This window comes from Microcebus murinus, chromosome 9, assembly GCF_040939455.1.
Source record: "Microcebus murinus isolate Inina chromosome 9, M.murinus_Inina_mat1.0, whole genome shotgun sequence".
NCBI lineage: Eukaryota > Metazoa > Chordata > Mammalia > Primates > Cheirogaleidae > Microcebus > Microcebus murinus.
Window position 1 is genome coordinate 2,012,455 of NC_134112.1, and position 26,406 is coordinate 2,038,860.

The window sequence follows — 26,406 nt, forward strand, 5'->3', positions numbered from 1 at the left end:
CAGTGGGCTGGGTGGAGAGGTATGCTCTTGAGGTGTTGAGGCAGAGCTACACCCTCAGCTTAGCTCCTAGGCCCTGGGGTAAAAACAAACAGAAAAAAAGAGGCAGAACTGCAGAGATTGAGGGAGCTATGCAGTCCCGATGCAGCCTTGACTGGCTCTCTAGTTGGAACCTTAACAGTTAGAAGTTTGTTCTTCTCATCCTTCTTTTCTTCTTCCTCCCCTCCTCCTCCTCCTCCTCTTCTCCTTTTTCTTCTCCTTTCCTATTTTGATTGACAGGATTCCAGATACAGGAGTTTGATCTTGAGAAGAAGCTACATATTTTCTGCCCCTTCACTGGGGCGCTGAGCCCTGGTTTCTTGGTCCGGACAGGAGAGCATGCCTGCCCATGCCAAACAGGGACACGCACCTCAATACTTGTTTTAAGAAGAAATTAATGGCAATTCTGTAAGCATTAAGCATAATTTTTATTAACTTTATTTTAAAATAATGTTGTCTTTTTTTTCTGTTTATCCAAATTTTAAAGAAAAGTAGTTTAAAGTTCATAAAATATTTTCCATAGTCCTTCTAGAAAGGCTCCCGCTGACCTGGACAGCCTCGTCCCTGGCTGCTCCTCCCTCAGTGCCAGGTGCCAGCGTGCGTCTACACTGCACTGAGCAGAGTTCTGCGAAATCACCGTGTCTCCCATAGGAATGCTTTCTTCCTGTTCCTCATTCTTTCCAGGCTATTTCCATTAGGTTCCAACTTACATGTCACCTAAATCAATAAGAAATTTCTGGATTGTAAGGACTAGGTCTTCCCTCCTGGGTGCTTCAAGGCCATCAAATTCTTATCTATTATTTGCTATTTTCTCACAAAATCACCTTTCCCTCCTTTTCTATCTCTGCCCTTGGGCTTTTCATTAGGCTGTAAACTTGTTGGGAACACATGCTCCGGTGTTTCTGTCGCCATTGTGATGCGATCAGGCGTGGGTGTAAAGTGTATTAATTTGGCAGCGTCAGCTGGCTTCGGTTTGCACGCCCCTACAGCATGAAGGGGCGATAGTCTTGAAAAGTGTATTTAGATCTTAGAGAAAGTTAGGAAGAGTTAGAACACATGCAGGCAGGATTATATTAGGTCCTGGTTCTAAAACTTGGCTCTATGCTGGAATTTTCTGGAGGCTTTAAAAAGTATGAACGCAAATGATTAAAACCCACAAAACTCAGATGCAATTGGTGTGGGCTACAGTCTGAGCACTGAAAACTTCCAGCTTCCCAGTTGACTGGAGTGTAGAAGAGTCTGAACACCATTACCACAGGACATGGATAGACCCGCGGGTGATTCCTAGAACTGTAGATTTATAGACACTACACAGCTTGTAAGAAAATCTCTGGACTTTTTTACCTATTTAGCTACTAATTCTGTGAATTCAGTGATTCTAATAAGTCAACTTACATCCCCCGAGTTAAGGACAACTGAACAACAACAACAACAACAAAATGAGGAATGATCAGTATATATATATATATATTTTTAAGACAGGTCTCACTGTGTTGCTTGGGCTAGAGTGCAGTGGCCTCATCATAGCTTACTGCAGCCTCAAACTCCTTTCTGGGCTCAAGCAATCCTCCTGCCTCAGCCTTCCAAAGTGCTAGGATTACAGGCATGAGCCACCGTGCCCAGCCAGAATGATCAGTATTTATTGGTCAAAACTTAATGTACTCAGTTACAGATTCATCAAATATTTGCACTTCTTAACTAACTAGAACATTTGTAAAATTTTCTCTTGAATGAAATAGTTATAGGTCATTTAATATTTGTTTTTTTTTTACTCTAGTTTATTTTTGTTTAAGCTATACAACTTAAACTTGATGAATATGCCATCTTCCAACTTAAGGGTTGTAAATGTGCTCTTGCCATGGATTTACACACATTGGAAAAAAACTAATATACATTTTAGTGATTAAATTTTACATGGGGAAAATGACATTCCAATAACAAAAAAATGGTGCAGGCAATAAAATAAATTTCTTATGTAATGTTAATGTATTAATCCACTTATTTATTTATATAGTAAACATAAAATTTATCTATCAGGTTTTATTATAGCTATACCATTAACTCTACACTAAGTGCCAGCAGTAAAAAAGTAAATGGTATTTGGTACCTGCTTAAGTTAGACAAAAATGAAGTAATTTATAAATTAGAGCTCAATGCAATAAGGGCAATGAAAGAAGAATGTGTACAGTGATCAATACATTAGGCACATAGTAGATACTATTAAAAATGATTTATTGATCAAGATGGCAGATCAGGAAGCCCTGTACCCTCCTTCCCTCAAAGAACACACCAGTTGGATGACAATTCGTGGAATATTTCCTTTAGGAAAAATACAGAAACTAATTGAGAGGCTCCTGTACCCCAGGTGACCATAAGGCTATCCACATCGAAGATACTAGAGAAACTAGGTGCACCCTTTTTCCATAATTCTTATGCCTGGAACAACACAATTCAATCAGAGAAAATTCCTTAGCTCCCAGCTCTCTCTGAGGAGAGAGAGAGGTGAACTACGCATCTAATGCTCCAACTTTGCTATGGGCTACCTAGGGGACTGGCTTCTGTTTAGCCTGTCTCGGAGCACTGCCATAATCCTGCTGGCTGGGGCCCACTGAGAACATAAATGGAAGTCTGATCTAGAATGCAACTAGTTGCCACAGCTTCACTCTTGGCTCAACAAATATATAAAATATCCCAGACCCCAGCACCCTGGGGAAGAATCATAGTATCCAATAATCTGAATTTTCTAGGGGTTGTCTGAAGAACTGCACTGATGGGACCTAGCACACTCTAGACACTTGGGGCTACTCACGAGAAAAGCAGGTTGGCTCCACATGAAAGGCAGAGAGGCCTCTGGATCTCTGGCTGATCTCCCACTATCTGCTACCACTCCATGGAGACTGGGAGAGGTGGTTTCAGACAACTGGAACAAAGTCCAAGAAAATAAGGAAATGTATTCCAAACAAAGGAACCAGATACATGTCCAGAAACTAACTGTAATAAACCAGAGCTATATTATTTACTTACAAGAAAATATCAATTGGCCATCATAAAAATGCTCACTAAGGTCAGGAGAACCATGCATGGACAAAGAAAGAATTTCAACAAAGAAAAAATATTAAAAAGCACCAAAAAGAATTGTGGAGTTGAAGAATACAATTTTATTATTGTAATGTTTGTGGGTAAATCATTTTAATTCTAATAAAAAATCAAAAGATAAAATTATTAATAAACATTACTAAAATATGTCAATAGAGGAACAATACAGATCCATGTAAATTGTGACATTGATAACACAAAGTGAGGGGAAGTAATAAAAGTATAATGTTGTTGTATGTGATTGAAGTTAAGCTGTTAACTTAAAACAAATTTTTATAAGATATTTTATGTAAGCCTTATGGTAATCACAAAGAAAATACCTAAAGAACTTATCCAAAAGAAAAAAAGAAATCAAAGCAAATCAATACAAAACAAAACAAAAACAAAAACTGAAACACAAAGGATGACAGAGAGAGAAAAAGAACCAAAGAACTATGACAAACAAAAACAATTAACAAAATGACAATGGTAAATCCTTCTTCATTAATAATTACTTAAAAAGTAAAGGCATTAAACTCTCTAATCAAAAGAGATAGAGTGAATAAATGAATAAAAAACCAAGATTTGACTATATGCTGTCTATAGAAAACTCTCTTTAGATTTGAGAAAACAAATAGGCTGCAAATAAAAGGGGAAAAGAGCTTCCATGCAAATAGCAACAAAAAGGGAGCAGCAGCAGATATGCCTATATCAAACAAAATAGAGTTTAAGTGGGAAAACTATCACAAAAAACAAAAAAGGATAGAATGATTAATGATGATGGATTACATAATTAATCACTTATTATTAATTATATTATTATTAATAAAATTATATAATTAATTATATTATATTGACACTAAAATTAATGTTATAGACACTAAAATTAATGTTATATAATATGTAGACAAAATTAATATAATTATTATTATTTATATTAATAATTATATACATGATTATAATAATGATAAAAGTGTGAATTCACCAGGAAGACATAACAGTTATAAATATATATGTACTCAACATCAGAGTATCTACATAGCTAAAACAGATATTGACACAACTGAAGGGTGAAATAGCAATGCAATAATAGTGGGGCACTCAATACTCCTCTTTCAATATTAGATAGAACAGCCAGACAGAAAATCAATAAAACACAGTGGACTTAACACTATCAAACAAATATATCTAACAGAAATACACAGAATAGGCTTCTCAGCAGCAACAGAATATATATTCTTCACAAGTGCATACATGACATTCTCCAGGGTGGATAACACAAAGGCCTTTAACAATTTTAAGAAAATTGAAGTAATACCAAGTATTTCCAAGCACAATAGGATGGAACTAGATAGCAGAAGGAAAACTGGAAAATTCACAGGTATGAAGAATTTAAACAGTACAGTTTTGAACAACTAAGAAGAGTAAATCAAAAGGGAAATTAGAAAATATCTTCAGACAAATGAAAATGCAACATACCTAAACTTCTGGGCTTCAGCAAAAGCACTACTAAGATGGAAGTTGATAACAATAAATGAGTACATCAAAAAAGAAGAAAGACCCAAAATGAGCAACCTAACTTTGCATATCAAGGAACTGAAAGGAAAAAAAATCCAAGAAACAAAATCAAACAAACAAAGAAAACACAAGAAAAGCAAAGCATAAAGTTCAAAGAAAGGAGGAGGTAAACATTTGAACAAAAATAAAACTAATATAGACTAGAAAAAAATTTAAAAATCAACAAAACTAAGAGTTGGTATTATAAAAATATAAACAAAATGGACAAACTTTTAGATAGACTAAAGGAAAAAAAGAGAGAGAGAAAAGACCCAAATAAATTAAATGAGAAACGAAAGAGGAGACATTACAATTGATGCCTTAGATATGAAAAAGATCATAAGAAATTAGTATGAACAATTTTGCACCAACAACTGGATAACCTAAAAGAAGTGGGTACATATATAGAAGTATATTAACCTACAAGGACTGAATCATGAAGAAATAGAAAATCTGAAGAGAGTAATAATGAGTAATTTAATTTGGCCAGTAATCAGAAGCCCCCAAACAACAAAAAAGCCCAGGACCAAATGGCTTCACTGATAAATTCTATCAAATATTTAAGGAATAATTAATGTAAGCCCTTCCCAATTTCCTCCATAAAATTCAAGAGTAAGGAATACTTTCAGACTCATTCTATGAGGCCAGCATTACTCTAATATGAAAGCCAGAAAAAGACACCACAATCAAAAATTTAAAAAATGACAGGTCAATATACCTAATTAATATTGGTACAAAAATCCTCAACAAACTAGTAAACCAAATTCAACAGCATATTATAAAAGGATCATACACCATTACCAAGTGAGATTTATCTCTGGATGCAAATATGGTTCAATACACAAAAATCAATTGATGTGTTATAATAAATAAACCACATTAACAGATTGAATGATTAAATATCACAGGAATATATCAATAGATGTACAAAAAGAATTTGACAAGATCTAACACCCTTTCATAATAAAAACTCTCAACAAATAGGTATAGAAGGAAATTACCTCAATGCAATAGAGAATATATATAAAAAGCTCACAGGTAACACACTCAACCATGAAACACTGAAGGCTTTTCCCCTAAGGTCAGAAAGGAGGCAAAGATGCCCTCCTGTTCAACATAACAATGAAAGTCCTAGCAAGAGAAATTAGGCAAGACAAAGGAAGAAAGGACACCCAAATTGTAAAGGAAGAAGTTATTAATGAATTGTCTCAGGTTTTATGTGGCATTATCTTATTACAGAAAACCCTAAAGACTCCCCCAAAAAACTATTAGAACAGGTTAATAAAGGAATTCAGTCAGTTGCAGAATACAAAATCAACATAGAAAAGAAGTTATGTTTCTATACACTAACAATGAACTATGTGAGAAAAAAAAACTGAGGAATATTTTATTTTACAATAGATACAAAAAGAATAAAATACTTAGAAATAAGCTTAACTAAGGATATGAAAGAGTTATACACTGAAAATATTAATTAATAATTAATTTCAGTTGTACACTAAAAGCATTAATAAAAGAAATTAAGGAAGACACAAAGGGAAATACAGTTCATGTTCATGAGTTGGAGGACTGAATATTATTAATATGTTCATGACTCAAAGCACCTTGTAGATTCAGTACAGCCCTAGCAAAATCCCAATGGTGTTTATTACAGAAATAGGGAACAATAGTAAAATTTGTGTGGAACACCACACACACACACACACACGTACACACAAACCTTAGTAGCCACAACAATCTTGAGAAAGAAGAACAAGCTGGAAGCATCAAGCCTCCTGATTTCAAAATGTATGACAAAACTACAGTAATTAAAACAGCATTGTAATGGAAAAAAAAACAAATTTACAGACCAACAGAACATAATAGAGAGCCCAGGAATTAGTCCATGTATAAATTGTCACCCTTAAAGAGATAATAATAAGTAAATTATGCCAGTCACAGAAGCACAAATACTGCATGATTCCACTTATATGAGGTATCTAAAATAGTAAAACTCACAGAATCAGAAAGTAGAATGGTGTTTGCCCAGGGCTGGTGCGAGGAGGAGATAGAGAATTGCCAATCAAGAGGCAAAGTCTCATTTATGCAAGATAAATATTCTTAATATCTGCTATATTATATTGTCTCTATAAGTAACAATTCTCTATTGTACAATTTAACATTTATTAAGAGAGTAGATCTTATGTTAAGTGTTCTTGCCACAATACATTTTTTAAAATATTATAATAGCAAGACAGAGACAATGACACTGGGAATAAATCAAGTGGCCATTAATAAGAATAGAATGGGTGAAAAATGGGGGAAAAGAATATGGATCAACCCCAGGTATATATTTTAGATAACAGACTATAAGTTGATATCATTACCAAGAAAACAAGGATGCATTTATCTGCAGTGAGATGTAAATTTAATGTAGTACATGTGGAGTTGAGTTGGATTTATCAACCAGAAAATTATTGATAAATGTATGAAACTCAGGACAGATATTGGAGCTAGGAATGTAGATTTGAGCATTATAAACTTTCTTGAAACTGTATCTTTGTAGGTGGTCACCCAGTAATATGCTAGAGTAAGAAGAGCAGAAACCCGAGGGTAGTGACTAGGAGAACAGAAACAAACATGTCAAATTGGGGATGAGGAATCTCATGGTAGAAACTCATACAGAAAAATAGAAAGGAAAGAAGGAAACCATACATATCTGTGTGCATGCTATATCTGAATGTGTCTTCCTCTTATTGTAAGGAAGTAGTTCTTCACCACTTAGTTGAGTTTCTCTGAGATTCAAAGTCAGTCACAGTCTCCTGGTATTGCTTGGATGTTTGATACCTCCAAACCTCATGCTGAAATTTGATCCCAGTGTTGGAGTTGTGGCCTGGTGGGAGGTGTTTGGGTCATGGGGGCAGGTCCCCCATGAATAGGAAGTTGCCATTCTTGAGGTAATGAGTGAGTTTGGGCTCTATTGCTCTAATAGTTCCCACAACAGATGGTTGTTTAAAAGGGCCTGGCACCTCTCTCCTCTCACTGGCTCCCTCTCTCTGCATTCTGGCTCTCTTTCCCTTTCTGCCCTGAGTGGAAGCAGCCTCAGGCCCTTGCCAGAAGCAGATGTCAGCACTATGCTTCTTGTACATACTGCAGAACTATGAGAAAAATTAACCTTTTTTCTTCATAAGTTAACCAGCCTCAGGCATTCCTTTATAGCAACACAAATGGACTAAGACATCTCCTTTGGAGGGAAAAAATGCTCATTTAGCCATTTAGCTTGCTATGGTCATTGGTTTGTTTTTACATTATCCATTTCTTTGTGGTAGCAATATCATGTTGTTGGCAGTCACAATTTTGAGCAAAAATTATGTATCTGATTTATCTAGGGACTTCATGAATGTTATTCATTGCAATGCAATTAATGTTCCTTTTTTTCTCCTTTCTAATATTTACTATGTGCATGACACCATATGAGATTCTTGGTGGTACAAATATGAATGACAAACAATTCTTAGTTTTAAGTAGGGAAATAATTTGTTCATAAGTTGCTAAAAGAAGACATATTTCAGGTCTTCAATAAAGATATATCAATCACATTTGATTGAGGAATTATAACCAGAATATCTAAAGAACTTCCAAAGATCACTAAGGAGACAAACAAAAAAATGGGCAAAAGATTTGAACATATATCTCATCAAAGAAGACATTCAGATTGCAAATAAGTACGTGAAAAGATGCTTAATATCATTAGTCATCATGAAAATGTAAATTAAAACCAAAATGAGATACCACTATACACTTTTTAGGATGGTTAAAATAAAAAATACTGATAAAATCAAGTGCTGACCAGGGTGCAGAACACCTGGAAATCTCATGCATTTTTAGTGGAAATGCAAAACTGCTACAGCCATGTTGGAAAATATCTTGATAATCGTTTTTATAAAGTTAAATATACACTTAACATATGACCTATCAATCCCACTTCTACATATTTCCCAAAAAGAAAGGAAACTTCCATTCATACAAAAACTTGTAATGAATATTTATAACAGTTTTCTGTATAGCTGACAAAGCCCAGAAGCAATGCAAACATACTCCAATGGGGAAATGGGTAAAAGGATCCTAGCGCAGCCTTGCCATGGATGCCCCTCAGCAGTAACAAGGATCAGGCAGGAAGATGCATTAATCTCAAATGCATCGTGCTAAGTGAAAGAAGCCTACATTCAGAAAGTTTTATGGTGAGTGATTCCATTATATGACATTCTGAAAAATGGTAAATATATTGGGACACAGGTGGCCAGGGGAAACTACTTGTGCTATTGAGAGACAGCAGAAAGAACCGCATGAGGAAGTTTTTGTGGTGATTCATGTTCTATGTCTTGGCACAGTAGTGGTTACATGATCCTGTATTTGTGAGGACCAAAAGGAATAAATTTTGCTTTATTTTAATTAAAATAAGTTGAAATAATTTTATAAGAGGTTATTATATGGAAGCTAAATTTTATATTATTTGAAAATTTCTGTCAGTTTCAAGACCTTGAGAAGCTGTGGAAGCATTCCAAGGAGAAACAAAGCACCACACACACGTGAGTAGCACCACAGGTTTTAAGATGTTCTCACATCTTCTCCGCCTCCTGGACATCAAGAACAATCACCTGAGTCCTCCTCAATATTCAGGATGAATTATCATATCGCACCCAAGTGATTTAAACCTTTCATTTCATTTCATTTCAAGACTAAATTATTATTATGGTTAAATTATTGCCATGGTTTGAATGTGCCCCACCAAAAACATGTTTTAGCAACAGTGTTGGGTGGCAGGGCCCATGAGAGGTGATTAAGCTACATGCGTGGAGTGAGTGGATTAATGCTGCTCTCTTGGGAGTGGGTTCATTTTTAAAGGAAGTGTTCATCCCCTTTTGCCTCTCTCTTGCCCTCTCTTTGCCTTCCCACCACAGGAACTTGCAGTAAGAAGGCCTTTGCAAGACTCAAGCCCCTTGATCTTGGACTTCCCAGCCTTCAGAATTATTAACCAAAAATTTATGTTTTTAATAAATTGCCCAGTCTTGGGTATTCTGTCATAGCAGCACAAAATGCACAAAAAACAATATAAAAGGAGAGTTAAGAGGCCTTCTTATGGTGTTCTTTTCCTAAAATAAGCGAATAAAGAAGAATAAAGGCTATAACTGTTCTTAATTTCTAATGCTATTTTAAATGTTTTATATATTTCTCATATTCTGTGATGTACATGTTACTCTTACAAAATGAAAAAGATCACATTTATTTTCATAAAGTAACTCTTCTGTAAAATATAAAATATGACACTCTCTGCTTTGTCTCAGCACTGTTATAAGTAAGGCACAGGAAAATGAGCTTTCTGACCTTTAGGCACATCTTTCTCCAATGCTTAACACATATATTTATCCTATAAGAGATTTTTACATTTAAAATTTTAAGTTATTTCACTCCCAAATTTCAATGTAAATTATGTTACTTTAGAACAAGATATAATGATATATCTCTGACAGTACAGCTTTTGTATTTCCACTATGTAGGAATGCTAGCTTGCTTTTGACCTTTAGCAAATTTTAGCATTTCTACCTACGTCTACATGCTGAAAATTCTTTGAAACTAAAATTTATAAAGATTCATTCAGCATACATTTAGTAAGAATGAAAATTAACTTGACAGCCTGATCTCAATGGGAAAAATACAATATGCATGTTTTTGCTATAAGATATAATACCACCAAACTCATAGCGAAGGGGAGCTTGGACTGTTTCGCCTCTATGGGCAGAGGACTGTTCCGTGTTTTCCTCAGAGCACAGTGGATATTCTCATTATCCATTTTAGTATGATCCATTACTGCTTTCTTTTCTACTTCATTGACATGCAGTAAAGTATGGAACATAAATTAAATAATAATTTATGATATTTAATAGTAGGAATAAGTATTCTCTATTAATTAATGTATAAAATTGTTTCATAAGTCATATGTGCTTTTATAATAAGCCGGCCTATATTACAGGAAATGGCCATTTATTCAAGAGTAGGAAAATAAAATACTCTAGTAATTTAAATGTTCTAGTCAATGTCAAATTGCCTTATATAAAACAATTACTGATTTCCAGTCATATACAGGCAACACAATGCAACCATTTTGCTGATGAGGAGGACGCCTGGAGCTGTGTGGTATTAAACAGGCAGAACCACTCCGTACTACTTTACTTTCCTCTTCTCAGCTAAGAAGTTACTTACTGTTCTTGCAAGAGTGGAACCTAGTGGGAACTAAAGCAAAGTAAGGGAGCAAAATCGTCTAAGATCACACAAAAATGTATTCAAAGATGCTAGTCTACATAAATGTTTCAAAATACTAATAATACCATTAAATTACTATAAGTAACTTTTTGAGATGAAAATACAATGGGAAAGGGAATTGGAGAATAACAAACTGGCAACATTGTCCCAGTTATGAGACATGAAAGGCAATGGCTTCCATTATCAGTAGTTCTAGTGTAAAAACTACAAACCCATAAGCTTGACATTGACATTTGGAAAAATAATCTAAGAAATTATTAAAAGAGTGTTATGTTTCTCCTAAAATGGATTCAGGTTCAATAAGAACAATTTATGTGACACTAACCTTGTTTACTTTTTTAATCTGACAATTTTACTGTCTGGCTAAAAATGGAAATGTTTAACTATGTTGGAATATAGTATGAAATTAAATAATATTTTTGTGGGAAAGATGAAATATGGGCTTTCTTCTGGTCCAGTTAGGGGAGTTAATATCTAATAGAAATGCTTAAACTAAAAGTTATTGCCCAATTTTGTAACATAAGAGAACTTTATCTTCAATCCTAACTTTTTAAGCATTTTTTAAATGAGTTAGATTAAGATATTCAATGTATGCTTAATAAATATGTTCACTATTTGAAGATGTGTAGAAGAGTCCAAATTTGAGGTGACAGAATGAGGACTTTTTACATTTCAAGGAGCAAGAACAATACAGGGACGCTAGCAAAAACATGTAAACTGTACAATAGATGAACATCAGAACTAAGTATAGAGGAACAAAACAGGCAGGTGCTATGGTTTAAATATATGTGTTCCTTGAAAATTCTTATACTGAAACTTAATCTCAATGTGATAATCATTAAGAGGTGAGACCTTTAGGAGGTGATTAAGTCATGAAGGTGAATCCTAATGAATGGGATTAGTGACCTTATAAAAGAGGTAGCAGGAAGCGGCTCTTCCCTTTAGCCCTCCACCTTCCACCACATGAGGATGCAGCAACAAGCAGAAAGCCCTTACCAGGCACCAAATCTACCAGTGCCTTGATTCTGGATTTCACAGCCTCTAGAACTATGGGAAATAAATTTCTGTTGTTTATAAGTCATAAATTTATAAATATTATAAATTTTCCATAGCAATAGGAACAGATTGAGATAGGAAGTCACATAACAATAAAACTTACAGAAAGAAACTGTAGGAGAGGTAATTGGCCGTAAGAAAAATATAAATCAACAAAACAATATGGCTGCCAAATAGCTACTGTCATTGGCAGAAGTGTGAACAACTCAAATTTAGAATTAGGTAACTATAATTCTCTATGGCTGGAGTTTGATTTTCTGTCCTCAACATTATTCTGTAAAGAGAATACTAACATGGAATATATTTAGACACAAACATCCAGGATAATGAAGGATCTTACTATAGTTGGCCTGGGAAAGAAAAGAATGTAGGCAGAAACTTATAGAGAGTACAGTATTTGAAGGACCACCTTATGCAGAAGGTTGTTTGGCCCCTAGATTAGACCTAGATCAAAAGCAGCCTGTATTGAATTCTCAAGAATTCATCAAGCCAGATCTAATCCAATATTAAAGGGACTCCAAAAACAATGATTTCCTTGTAATTTGAATTGCCCAAAGTAGTTGAAAGGGTTCGAGGATCATGAGAGAAGGGAATTGAAAGTGATCACTGTGAAAGAGGATTGCAAATATCACCTTGCACCTTTAAGTTTTTAAAACCCGGAGTATGACTGGAAAATACATATTTAATTGTGTCCTTTTCAGGGATTTTATTTCACAGTCATAGGAGTTCCTGGTACTCCCAAAACAAATCTTTTTTCTGACATATCTACACAAGATACAAATACATTTTACTCAGAATGAACTGCTAGAAAGTTATGAGTATGCATGTAGATGCTAATAATGAAATATTCAAATATTATACTATGTTTTAAAATTTAAAACTTTTTTTTTCTTTTTTTTTGAGACAGGAGAGTGCAGTGGTGTCATCATAGCTCACTGCAACCTTAAACTCCTGGGCTCAAAGGATCCTCCTGCCTCAGCTTCCCAAGCAGCTGGGACTACAGGCATATATAATCACACCTAGCTAATTTTTCTATTTTTTGTAGAGACAAGGTCTTGCTGTTGCTCAGGTTAGTCTCGAACTCCTGGCCTCAAGAAATCCTCCCTCGTTGGCCTCCCAAAGTGCTGGGATTACAGGGATAAGCCACAATGCCTGGTCTAAAATTTAAAACTTTTGATTCCAGGTGCATTGTTAAATTCAAGTTACACTTGAATTTAAGGGGTATCTATATACATATATAAAAATAAATAGTAAGAATTTATATTTGATAAACAAATCATTTAATAATCAAGATTGATTCTTAGTGGTGGTGGCTTTTTTTTTTCAATTTTGAAGTCTTTACTCTTACAGATGACAGGATAAGATGTGGTAGAAGGAGATAAGTTGTTTTAGATTTTTTCAGAAATTAGTAGAATACTTTTTATTTTGCCCTGAAGCTCAATTGATTGAAAAATCTCAAATCCAAAGTTTGTGCAATTTTGTCTTAAGTAAATAGATTTTCATATTGAAAGTCTTTGTTTTGTTTTGTTTTAAAAATAAGAAGAAACAACACTGATTATTGCTTCACCACATCCTCTCCTTCTCTGTGACTCCCTACAACTCCATCACAGTACAGAATGTGAGTGTTGCTTCGTGTCGCTTTATTAAGTATATGAAACTTTGCACATATTGCATTTAAAGTAAGTTTTTCTTTTTTCTTAGCAACTGGAGTGGGTTTAAATGTTGGCTCCCAATAGAAATGTCTACACAGAACCTGTGAATTTGAACTTATTTGGAAAAAGAGTTTTTGCAGACATAATTAAGGACATTGAGTTAAGATCATCCTGGATTATACATGTGGACCCTAAATCCAGTGATAAATACCCTTATAAGAAATGGACAGATGCAGAGGGGGAGGAAATATGATGATAGGGCAGAGACTGGAGTGACGCTGCCACAGGCGGAGGAAGCCCGGAGCCACCGGACATTGGAAGAGGAAAGGAAGGATTCTCCACCAAGCTCAGAGGGAGGGTGGATCTATCAGCATCTTGACTTCAAAGTTTTGAACTATAAAACAGTGGGAGAATGCATTGGCTTAAGCCACCAAGTTGTGGTCATTTGTGACAATAGCTCTAGAAACCTAATGAAGCCATCAGTTATATTTGACTAGAATCTTACTTTTAAAATAATGAAGATTCAATACTTAAGGCTCAAAGAAAAATAAATATAAGAGAAAAATCAGCAACAATCTAGGTTTCTTGTTTGTTTGTTTGTTTTTCTTTGCTTTTCTATTTCAGCATATTATGGGGGTACAAATGTTAAAGTTATGTATATTGCCTTTGCCCCCTCTCCCACCTTGAGTCAGAGCTTTAAGAGTGACCATTCCCCAGATGGTATGTATGTATATACCTATGTCCTCCTCCATTGTCTCACCTGCCCAACACCCGATAAATGTTATTCCTATATGTGCACTTAGGTGTAGATCCATTAATACCAATTTGCTGGTGAGTATATATGATGCTTGTTTTTCCATTCTTGGGATACTTCACTTAATAGAATGGGTTCCAGCTCTATCCAGGAAAATACAAGTGGTGCTATGTCACCATTGTTTCTTATAGCTGAATAGTACTCTATGGTATACATATACCACAGTTTACTAATCCATTCATGTATTGATGGGCACTTGGGTTGTTTCCACAACTTTGCAATTGTGAATTGTGCTGCTATAAACATTCGAGTGCAGGTGTCTCTTTTATAGACTGTCTTTTGTTCTTCTGGGTAGATGCCCAGTAGTGGTATTGCTGGATCAAATGATAGATCTACTTGTATCACTTTAAGGTACCTCCATATTGCTCTCCATAGAGGTTGAACTAGTTTGCAGTCCCACCAGCAGTGTAGGAGTGTTCCTACCTCTCCACATCCATGCCAACATTTATTTTTTTGGGAATTTTTGATATAGGCCATTCTTACTGGAGATAAGTGATATCTCATTGCAGTTTTGATTTGCATTTCTCTGATGATTAGAGATGTTAAGCATTTTTTCATGTTTGTTGGCCATTATCCTGTCTTCATTTGAAAAATTTCTGTTCATGTCCTTTGCCTACTTATTGATAGGATTGTTTGATTTTTTTCTTGCTGATTTTCATGAGTTCTAAATAGATTCTAGTTATCAGTCCCTTATCAGATGTGTAGCAAGTGAAAACTTTCTCCCATTCTGTAGGTTATCTGTTTGCTCTCATGACTGTTTTTTGGCTGTGCAGAAGCTTTTTAGTTTGATTAGGTCCCATTTATTTTTGTTGTTGCTGTGATTGACTATAGGGTGTTCTTCATAAATTCTTTGCCTAGGCCAATGTCTAGAAGAGTATTTCCAGTGTTTTCCTCTAGAATTCTAATAGTTTAATACTTTAGGTTTAAGTCTGTTACCCAATGTGAGTTGATTTTTGTGGGAGGTGAAAGGTGTGGGACCTGCTTCAGTCTTCTACATGTGGCTATCCAGTTTTCCCAGCACCATTTATTAAATAAGGCTTCTTTTCCATAGTGTATGCTTTTGTCTACTTTGTCGAAGATTAGATGGCTATATGAGGATGGTTTTATATCTGGGTTCTCAGTTCTGTTCCACTGGCCAATGTCTCTATTTTTGTGCCAGTACCAAGCTGATTTAATAACTACAGCTTTTTAGTATAGTTTGAAATCTGGCATATTGATACCTCCCATTTTGTTTTTATTGCCTAGAATTGCTTTTGCCCTATGAGGTCTTTGCTGGTTTCATACGAAGCATAAAATTATTTTTCTTATATCTGTGAAAAATGATGTTGGTATTTTAATAGAGATTGCATTGAATCTGTAGATCACTTTGGATAGTATATACATTTTCACAGTGTTGATTCTGCCGCCCCATGAGCATGGTATGGATTTCCATCTGTTTACGACCTCTGCTATTTCCTTCCTCAATGTTTCATAGTTCTCCCTGTAGAGGTCTTTTACCTCTTTAGTTAAGTATATTCCTAGGTACTTTATTTTCTTTTTGCTATTGTGAAGGGTAATAAGTCTTTGATTTGGTTCTCAATTTGACCATTATTGACATATAGGAAAGCCTCTGATTTGGATGTATTGATTTTGTATCCTCAGACTTTACTAAATTCATTTATCAATTCCAGGAGTCTCTTGGTTGAATCCTTGGGATTTTCTAAATATAATATCATATCATCAGCAAAGAGTGAGAGTTTATTCTCTTCTGCCCCCATTTGGATGTCTTTAATTCCACTTTCATATCTGATTGCTATAGCCAGGACTTCCAGCACAGTGTTGAATAGAAGTGGAGTTAGTGGGCAACCGTTCCTGGTTCCAGTTCTAAATGGGAATGCTTTTCTCTTTAGGGATATTTTAATTGCTATCTTTATTTCATCACTTGATATTGGTCTGTTCAGGAATTCTGTTTCTTCCTGGTTGAGCCTAGGGAGGCTGTGTGTTTCTAGAAATTTGTCCATTTCCTCCTCATTTTCCAGTTTGTGTTTATAAAGCTTTTTGTAATATTCATAGATTATATTTTGTATCTCCATGGCATCAGTTGTAATATCTCCTTTTTTGTTCCTGATGGAGCTTATTAAAGAATTCTCTTTTCTGCTTTTCATTAGTCTAGCCAAAGGCGTGTCAATTTTGTTTATTTTTTTGAAGAACCAACTTTTCATTTTATTAATCTTCCATATAGTTTCCATTGTCAATTTCATTTAGTTCTGATTTGATCTGTTATTTTCACTTCTTCTGCTGCATTTGGGGTTGGTCTGTTGTTCTTTTTCCAGCTCTTTGAATCGATTCATTAGGTTGTCTATTTGTGATCTTTCTGACTTTTGGATATAGGCATTTATGGAAATAAACTAGCCTTTCAGGACTGCTTTGGTTGTGTCCCACAGATTTTGATAACTTGTGTCTCTATTGTCATTAAGTTCAAAAGAATTTTTTGATTTCCATCTTGATTTCCTCATTTATGTAGTAATCATTCAGCAGAAGGTTAATTTCCATGTTTTTGTGTAGAAATGTGAGTTTCTGTTAGGGTTGATTTCTACTTTTATTCCACTGTGATCTTAGAAGATACATGGTATAATTTCTATTTTTTAAAATTGAGACTTGCTTTGTGTCCTAGGATATGGTAAATCGTAGAGAATGTTTTTTGAAAGTGCAGCTAATGTATTAGAAAGACAGAAAAGTAGGATTTATAGAGGGGCTATAAGAATGTGTTTTGGCCTTTCTGCAGAGATTGGGAGCTGGGTGGTGGCTTTATTAAACTTTTGACATAGAGTGTTGTTATTGGGTGATTTTTTTTTTTTTTTTTTTTGAGACAGAGTCTCACTTTGTTGCCCAGGCTAGAGTGAGTGCCATGGCGTCAGCCTAGCTCACAGCAACCTCAAGCTCCTCGGCTCAAGCAATCCTGCTGCCTCAACCTCCCGAGTAGCTGGGACTACAGGCATGCACCACCATGCCCGGCTAATTTTTTTTCTATATATAATAGTTAGCCAATTAATTTCTTTCTATTTATAGTAGAGACGGGGTCTTGATCTTGCTCAGGCTGGTTTTGAACTCCTGACCTCAAGCAATCTGCCCGCTTCAGCCTCCCAGAGTGCTAGGATTACAGGCGTGAGCCACTGCGCCCGGCCTGGGTGTTTTTTTTTTTTTTTATTAGTTTGTTTATTTTATGATAGATGATCTTAGTTGCTTATTTCTAAGCCAAATTATGGATTACAAAATCAAAATATATAAAAAAAGTTAAAAAGTAACCTCAACTTCTGGTCCTGACACAGCAAACAAGCAATATTAACCGACAGTTTGCTTAGCATGCAAGGCATTTGTCAGCTATTTTAAGCTCAATTTTTAGGTAAAGCAAGTGAAATTTAGAGTGGTTAAAAGCCACTTCATGTAAGTTTTTATTAAAAAAAAAATAACTTCACTAGTAGTGTGAATTTTCAGTCCCATGCCCAGTAATCTATCGTACAGCTGCCACATCCCTGTGTGTATTACATGATAAAATATGGAGTAGAAATAGCTCGGGAATAAAATTGGCAATAACAGTGGGAGGGAAATGGGAATTGGTCTAGGGACATACACAAATTTTGTCAGACTCTCTGTTTGACCAAATGTGATTGAAAGCCATTAATTTATAAAAATACCCAGCTACAAAGTAGATAGTTAGATAGATTGGAGTTTAGAATTTAAATGGAAATATATGGTAAATTTGAAGTTAAATTATTACCAATGTATGTAAAGACTCTCAAAAATAAAAACATGGGAATTGTGATTGTTAATTTTATGTGTTAACTTGCGTGGGACTTGCAGTACTCAGATAATAATATCTGCTTAAATATTTGCTTAAACATTCCTCCTGATGTGTCTGTGAGAATGTTTCTGGAAATGATTAGTGTTTGAATCAGTGAACTGAGGAAAGCAGACTGTCCTCCCCAATGTGAGTGAGCCTTACCCAGTCCATTGAGAGCCTTAATAGTAGGTCATGAAATATGGAATATCCAATTTTGAATCAAAAGTGCAGTTTATTATATCTCAAACCAGAAGCAGTGCAGTTAATCAAAGCATGCGCCTAAACAACTGACACTGTTTTGCCCTCTTAATGGAAGCTTGTTTATGCCAGCAGTGAAGAAGCCTGGAGATCGAGTGGCCATGAAATAGAGAGAAGTGTTTTCCACAGCTCAGTAAGAAATGAATATTTTTCCTTGCAAGAAGTGGTCCAAAGCCTGGAAGAAGTGGTAGTCAGTTGGTGCAAGGTCTAGTGAATATGGTGGATGACAGAGAGTTTCCAAGTCCAGCTGCTGTAGTTTGAGCAGCGTTGTTTGTGTGACATGTGGTCAAGTGTTGTCTTGCAAGAGGATTGGACTGCCTCTATTGACCAATCTTGGCTGCTTAATCATAAGCATCCTCATCTTTTCATCTAATTGGCTGCAGTAGAAACCACCTTAAAGGACTGACCAGATTTCATGAACCTGTAGAGGATGATACCAGTGCTGGACCACCAAACACACACCATTACGGTTTTTTGGTTTTTTTTTTATGAATATTCAGTTTTGGACTGTTTTGGCACTTCACCGTTATTCAACCATTGTGCCAAAAGCTTGTGGTTGTCTAAAAGAATGCATTTTTCATCACACATAACAATACAGTGTAGAAATGGTTCCCCTTTATGTCCCGACAGCAAAGAAAGGCAAGAGCTTCGAGATGGTTTCTCTTCTGATGCTCATTTAATTCATGCAGAACCCATCTAGCCAGCTTCTTTACCTTGCCCATTTGTTTCAAATGGTCCAATATTGTTGGAATAGTAATGTCAAACCTTGCTGCTAATTCACGGGTTGAGATGGATTTGCTTCCACTACAGCTTTCAGCTCATCATTATCCACTTTGGTCTCAGGTCACCCACGTGGCTCATTTTCAAGATTAAAATCACCAGAACAGAACTTCTTAAACCATACACATACTGTGTGTTCATTAGCCACATCCTTCCCAAACACTTGGTTGATACTTCAAGCTGTCTGTGCTGCATTGGTTCCACAACGGAACTCATATTTGAAAATAACATGAATTTTTGACTTATCCAGGGTTTCACAAAAAATTGCTCAAAAAATGTGAAAGATAATCATGAGCCAAAATGTATGTTTGCAACAGTGAGGGTACCCCTTCACTATAAAAATAAAACAAGAAGTGTCAAAGTGAAATGTCAGAGATATCAACTGTCAAACCTAGTACTTAAGGAAACTGGACATTTCATACTCAAAGATGGAGGACAGGAGAATTCTCTCTCTGTGTATGACTATTAGAGCTGGGACAGATTATGCCCTTGATCTTGAACTTAAACCACTGGTGCTTCTGGTTCTCAGGCCTGCAGACACAGGCTGCAGCCACACCACTGACTCTCCAACTAGTGGATGACAGATTATGACACTTCTCAGTCTCCATAATCACATGGGCTGTGAACCGATCCCTAATAATACATCTCTTTAAATATCTCTATCTATTGATAGAGATCTATCTAGATCTCTCTAGATATCTCTAGATAGATATCTCTATCTATTGATAGAGATATCTATTGATAGAGATAGAATTATCTATCTATCTACCTACATATCTACCTATATCTCCTATTGGTTCTCTGCACTAATAGAGGAATTTTATAGCTCAAGACTTACAACTAGATTGAGGCTGCTAAATCAAGGATTTTATATCCTTAAAGAGTTACCTGTTAAAAAGAGAGAATGAAAACATGGAGCTTAGTCAACATTTTAGACATAAAACAGGTAGGGCATGAATATTCTTATGCAATTTTTCTTTATAAATAAACTTTAGGATCAGTTTTTCAAGTTTCATCATAAATAAACCTGATATTTTGGTTGGTATGAAATTGTATTTATTTGGTCAATACTTCTTTCTTTGTTTCTTAAGAATAGTTGCTTAAAATAATAAGTAGGTATTGAATTTTATCAAGTATTTTTATTAAAATCCATTAATGTGTTCATTTTATCTTTTCTACATTTGTCTAATATCTTGATAAACTGATAAAGAGCATCTGTCTTAATAATGATATATTAATTCCTTTAATGTACTTCTGGAACAGAATAGCTATTTTTTTTTAAGATTACACTATGATCCCATATAAAATAAATCTTTGCCACGGTTCCTTCTATATTTGTTTCAATTTATTATCAGAGCATTTCTGGATTTATAAAGTGAGTTTTTCTATATTCACTAATTGTTACTGTTTCTTAGAAACTCAATTTAGAAAAACATTTAGAACAATTCACCTTCATAGTTTGAAAGTGATTAACATGTATGTATATTATATATCATGCATACTAAAAATATAAAACCAAAGAAAAAATCCTATTTCCTAAATTATTTTTTCCTAAACTATTTTTATTCTGTATCTGTATTTTAATGAGATATTTCTCCAGAAAGTTGTCTATATTTTAAATTAACTTGTCTTCACTTCTTTTTTTATGTTAATAATGGTTGTTTTACTAAAGTTTAACATTTAGATTACATTTATTTTAATTTGCCTTTTTCTTTTTAAAGTAATAAAATTATTTACGCTTTTTCTTTGCATGTGATTATACCCTTGTTCAAGATTCATAAGTACTGAGTATTAATATTATTATATTTTATATATTCTGTAGCTGAAATTTAAATATTTTTAAAAAGGAACTTAAATCTTTTCAAAGTTATTTAGCAGTACTTTTTATTCAACTTGTTGAAATTATTTTATTCAAACTTTTTAACTATATTATTATTCCAGTGACAAATGCAGACTTTGAGTGACTGATCTGGAGTAGGGTTATGTTGGCTGGCTGCTTGACTCCACCCACATCTCTTATTTAACGTTACACAATGCTCAATAAATAATGGTACCACTTGCAGTTTTTTTCTATGCTATCATTACTTTAATTGATCTCAAAAAATATTATCTGCATTCTGAAATCTCTTAAAGTCATTTGATTTATGGCCCAGCATATAAATACACTTACAAATATTCCCAGAGGCCCCTGTAGAAAGGTATAGCATATTTTTATGGTACAGATTGATTTAAAAGAATAATCATACTGATACTTTTTCTATAACTAAAAGTCTTTATTTTCCTGGATTTTAAAAAAACTGTATTATGAAAACATTGAGTGATATAAGAGATTCTTCCACTATCACTACTTTTCTTTAAAGTTGTCCACTGATAGGTTCCTCATGCTCCTGTGTTGATTTCAGTCCAATAATCAGGGCACCCTTTGTTTATCTCATTCCCTACTGCATGGCTCAAAACTTCCACAATATCATAAGATATGAAATGGACACGCAATATTTAGTATGAAATATGTTTTTACAAAATAACTTGTCCCTTGTTTCACGTAATTTTCTCCTTCCACAAACACACTGACGGTTGATGGGGAGAATTGTTCTAACAAATGTAATGGGTTTAAAAAAAGAAATTCTTCCCTTATGTGAGAAGTTGTTTCTTAACATTTTAAAACAACTTGCCTTAAAGAAACATCATTGACATATCTTTGTTTCATTACTGATGCTATGAGAAGAATGTAAAGTGATAGGCAGTTTTACTATGAAATACATGCTATAAAACAGGAAATCTCCTCTGAGTGAATTAATTGAAAATTTATAGCTTGGAATAAGCATGCACCAACATAATGCTAATGCTGGTGGTGCTAAATGTTTCAAATAATATTTCCTCAATTAGACATCTGGGTTTTTTTTTTAGTGTGCTGAAAAGCAAGACCAAAATTTGCTATTAAATTATTATGGAAAGTACATCCCATTTGACAGTCAAGATTGTGGAGTAGAATTAACATTCTGTCTAATGAACAGTTACTGATATGAAGAAAGTTTTTATATAATGTACTATCATTAACATGAGCAGTTTAAGATATGAATTGAACACTCTTAAATCTTGTTTATCGTTAAAAAACTATAACTAGCTTTATCAGCCTAATATCAGTGCAATAAAAATGAGTTAATCTGAATTTAGGAAAAAGATGAAATGAAATAAACTTCCTTGGACTTAGTAAAGGAACAGTGTGGGTGATGGCTTATAAAATTACATAAGACATGATTAGTATACAAATTTGAAAGTGACTATCTTTAAGGATCCTTCCAAAGTTCTAATTACTTGGTAAAGCAGATTTGGAAACAAAGCACAGAATAACACTGCAATTAAAGCTAGATGAGTTGGAATGAATAATGCTGAGATTTTGCAAATTGATTTTTATATACAAAGCATGGAGCAAAGTGCCTGCCACAGGGTGGGTTCTATTCAGAGATCAAACAATATATTTAGTTTTCCTAATATTTAGTCTAGTTTTTAAACTGAAACATCCAAATCAATTTAATTATTATCAGGCAAAAAATGAACACTTTCCTATCCAAAGCAGTTAAATGTGCATTCGTCTGAGCTTTATCATGTAATGTGAATTTATCTATTTTCAACTGAGTGCTTTTGTATTTTATTTATGAAATTTCTGAGGAATAAAAATATACCTCTTGTTATTGAGAGGCCAGAAAAATGTGAACTCTGCTGAGATGTCCTGCTAGGATTTCTGCATTCAGACCTGACTGCAGGGAAGCCAAACACCCTCTCTTAGAAAACTGTGCTGTTTTGGGGACATATTACCATGGGGTCTTTGAATAGCATCAAGGTTGCACTCGGGTCTCTGATTTGATTGACTGCATAAAGAACCAATACAGAGTAAACCCCTTTCCAATTTTGAATCACTTACCTCTTGCACTGTACTTTGCACACTTAATAAGCACCCTTCAAGCTGGTATGAAGAATGTAATAGAATGGAAATTGATTTGTAGGGCTAGACATTCTCCTTCTCTTCTGGCCCTCCAGATACCCCCACAGCCTTGAGCTGCTTTGGGGCAGTTCAACCATCTCATGAGCAGAAAGAGAAGAACATTGTCATGCCCTTTCCAGCTTACTTACCCTTTGAGAGATGACAGGACCGTAATTTCAAAACACACTAACAGACACTGGGAGAGTTCAGCCAAGGAGTCTTAGAATCAAATCTACTGGACGTGATTCCTGACTCCTTCAAAATAATAAAAAGATGACAAAGTAATCCAAAAAAGTACTTAAAATCTAAATTACTTAAAAAATCTAAATGAGATATAAATATTTCTACAAAACAGTTAAATATTTTCAACAACTTTGCAGAAAACAAGATATGATTAAGTTTATACATAATGGTTCAGCTGTCTGAAGAGATAATTATCATATATTCATTTTTATTTTATCAAATATATATTGTGCAAAAATTTTAAGCATCAGGTAAAAAAATGTGGAAGTATCCCACTTATGGAATTTCTTTATTTTGTGCTATGTAGGTTGCTATGTTATGGGAATAAGGTTTGTGACAAAAAGCATATTATGTATAATTAGAATGATATTTTGTAATCATGAAAATGTTGTAGCTAGCACTTTATTTTAAAGAAAAATTATTCTTGAGTGGGGTAACAAATTATTGAAACTGTGCAGTGTGTTGAGGTCAAGTGTTGTTTCATTTGCCTAGTCAATCAGTCAATCAAAGAATATACTGGCAATAATGGGGTGTGAGAATCTAAACCATGGGTGCATTTTTCTCTGAGGCTGCCATCTATTCCCTAGAAGAACGTTTAGCAACCATCCATCAGCTGAATTGAAGTGCAGCAATAAAGAAAGGTATGTGTCCCAGAGAATCCACAGGCTAGGCTAAAGCCAAAGAATCCATGGGACTAAAGTTTAAGTTTAAAAGTCAATGGAAGCACAATTTCAGAAAATTTTAATTCCTAGATCTAATATAGATACACCTACTTATATATGCATTAACTAGTGCTGCCATTTTTAAGTTTATGGTTTATTCTGACACCTTTACTGTAGGGATAAAAAAATGAAACTGTTTTTTCCCAAAAATTCAGTATCTAGAATGCACTTTGCTATGGCAAACTTTATCAGGCACATAGAAATTATATAAGAGTTTGTTGTTTGGTGCTTTGTTTCTTGGTTGATTTATTTGTTTTTAGGCCAAATTGAATTCAAGGCAACAGCATCAAGGAGAACACAGGGTAGTGTCTATTGTAAAACACAGCCCACTGTGAGATTTTATATGGGAAAACATAACATAAAATATTTGAGATAATACATTCATAGATTTGGAGTTTGTTTTCTTAAGTCCATAAAAGCCATGGAGTAGTTCCTGGAAAATGTATCTAAACATACACAGTTTACATAAACACATTAAAACACAATTTTACATACGACTTTTAGGAAGGCATACAAAAGAAATATTTATGAAAAATAAGTAAAAAGAAAAACTTTGTAGAAAACCTAACAAGGAATATGCCACAGGTATATGATTAAAACTAACAAATGAAATAGAAAAGATTTTTAACAAGAACTATAAATTGTGTCTGAGTATTTATGTATTTTACCAGAATAATCTCACAATAAAAATTTTACAAACTATTTTTTAATAATTTATAATAGAAAGAGACGGGAGCCTTAAACAGAAGAAGAAATAGAAAAAAAATTGCTAAAATACAATTTAAAAACAAAAATAAATGGAGGAGATTAAAATATGCTAGGATACAAACATTAACTGCTACTAGATTTTGAGTGATCATGATGTTCCAGGAGCTATTTAACTGTGGAATACATTTATTCTTAACTAAAACTTTCAAGGCAGATAAACAAATTAAGGCACAGGAAAGTTTCACACTAGAGATGGAATTATGCAATATTAAAGACAGATAAGGTACTCCAGAACCATTCTGTACCTATTACATCTAATAACGGATTAAAAGATGCCACCCTAAAATATGCCATTTTGTATAAGGATTATTTTCAGTTTACAGCAATAAAGATTCAACAGATGCAGAAAGAAGCCTTGCCAGAATGTCCCCCCATCTGACCAAACGCAGAAACTTCTATTTTCTTCTTGTTAATCTGTTTTTTTTTTCTGTCTAAATTGCAGGCCCCTGGCCAGAGAACCTAGGAGGGTGAGGGAAAAGGTTTTGATTGTTTTGTTTTCCTCCCTTCCATTCTATATGCTCTCTGTATGGAACTGCAATAATTAAGAGTGGAAACCGTAGCAGTACTAAGTTGATGGGCAGAAAAGATGATCATCAAACAAAACCACTTATGTATAATCACGCATCACATATAAAAAGAAGCATTACAAGCAGATTAGTACTATCTGAGTATGCCACATACGTGATAACAGCCAGAGTGCTTTTCTCAAATAAATGTCTATCACTCCTTTGCTCGAATCTCCTAATGGTTTCTTGTCTCACTCACTGTTTAAAACATTCATAAAAGTCTTACAAGGGCCTACAAAAACCTACCTCACTCGGCGTCTGTCAGACTGCCTCAGCAACGGAGCCCGGAAGCCCTGCCCGGCGGGGCCTGAGGGCGGAGCTTGGTGGGGCCTGAGGGCGGAGCTTGGTGGGGCCTGAGGGCGGAGCTTGGTGGGGCCTGAGGGCGGAGCTTGGCGGGGCCTGAGGGCGGAGCTTGGCGGGGCCTCCCGCCCCGAGGGCCACGCTGGATGAAAGCCCAGCGCAAGAGACAGGCCACACACTTTAAAAAGGAAATTCCTTGCCTTCCACTTCTCTTTCCCCCTTCTCTTTAGGCTAAAACTTTGGAGTGGGAACTTAGCACCTACCATTTCGATCATGAAACGAGGCCCGAGCTTAAGAAATGAAGCCATAAGGCGGAAAGAACCTGGGTCTTGGATGCACCTGTGGTTAGGAGCTGCCCCACCACCGGGACACCTGCCCATCTCTGTCTCTTAGCTGAAAAGCAAACACACATAAGGCTGTGTTTTTCATTTTATTTTATCATATTGTGGGGGTACAAATATTGTTAGGGTTATATAT

At 34.9% G+C, this 26,406-nt stretch overlaps 1 long non-coding RNA gene across 1 annotated transcript; it reads right to left on the reverse strand.

The window, feature by feature from the left end:
- Window positions 1-592: 592 nt before the first annotated feature.
- On the reverse strand, window positions 593-25,944 carry LOC142872851 (uncharacterized). Its single transcript, XR_012920935.1, has 3 exons — window positions 25,876-25,944; window positions 2,846-2,956; window positions 593-753 (listed from the first exon to the last, which is right to left on the reverse strand). It is a non-coding gene; the product is annotated as an uncharacterized LOC142872851 (long non-coding RNA).
- Between the last annotated feature and the right edge of the window lie 462 nt (window positions 25,945-26,406).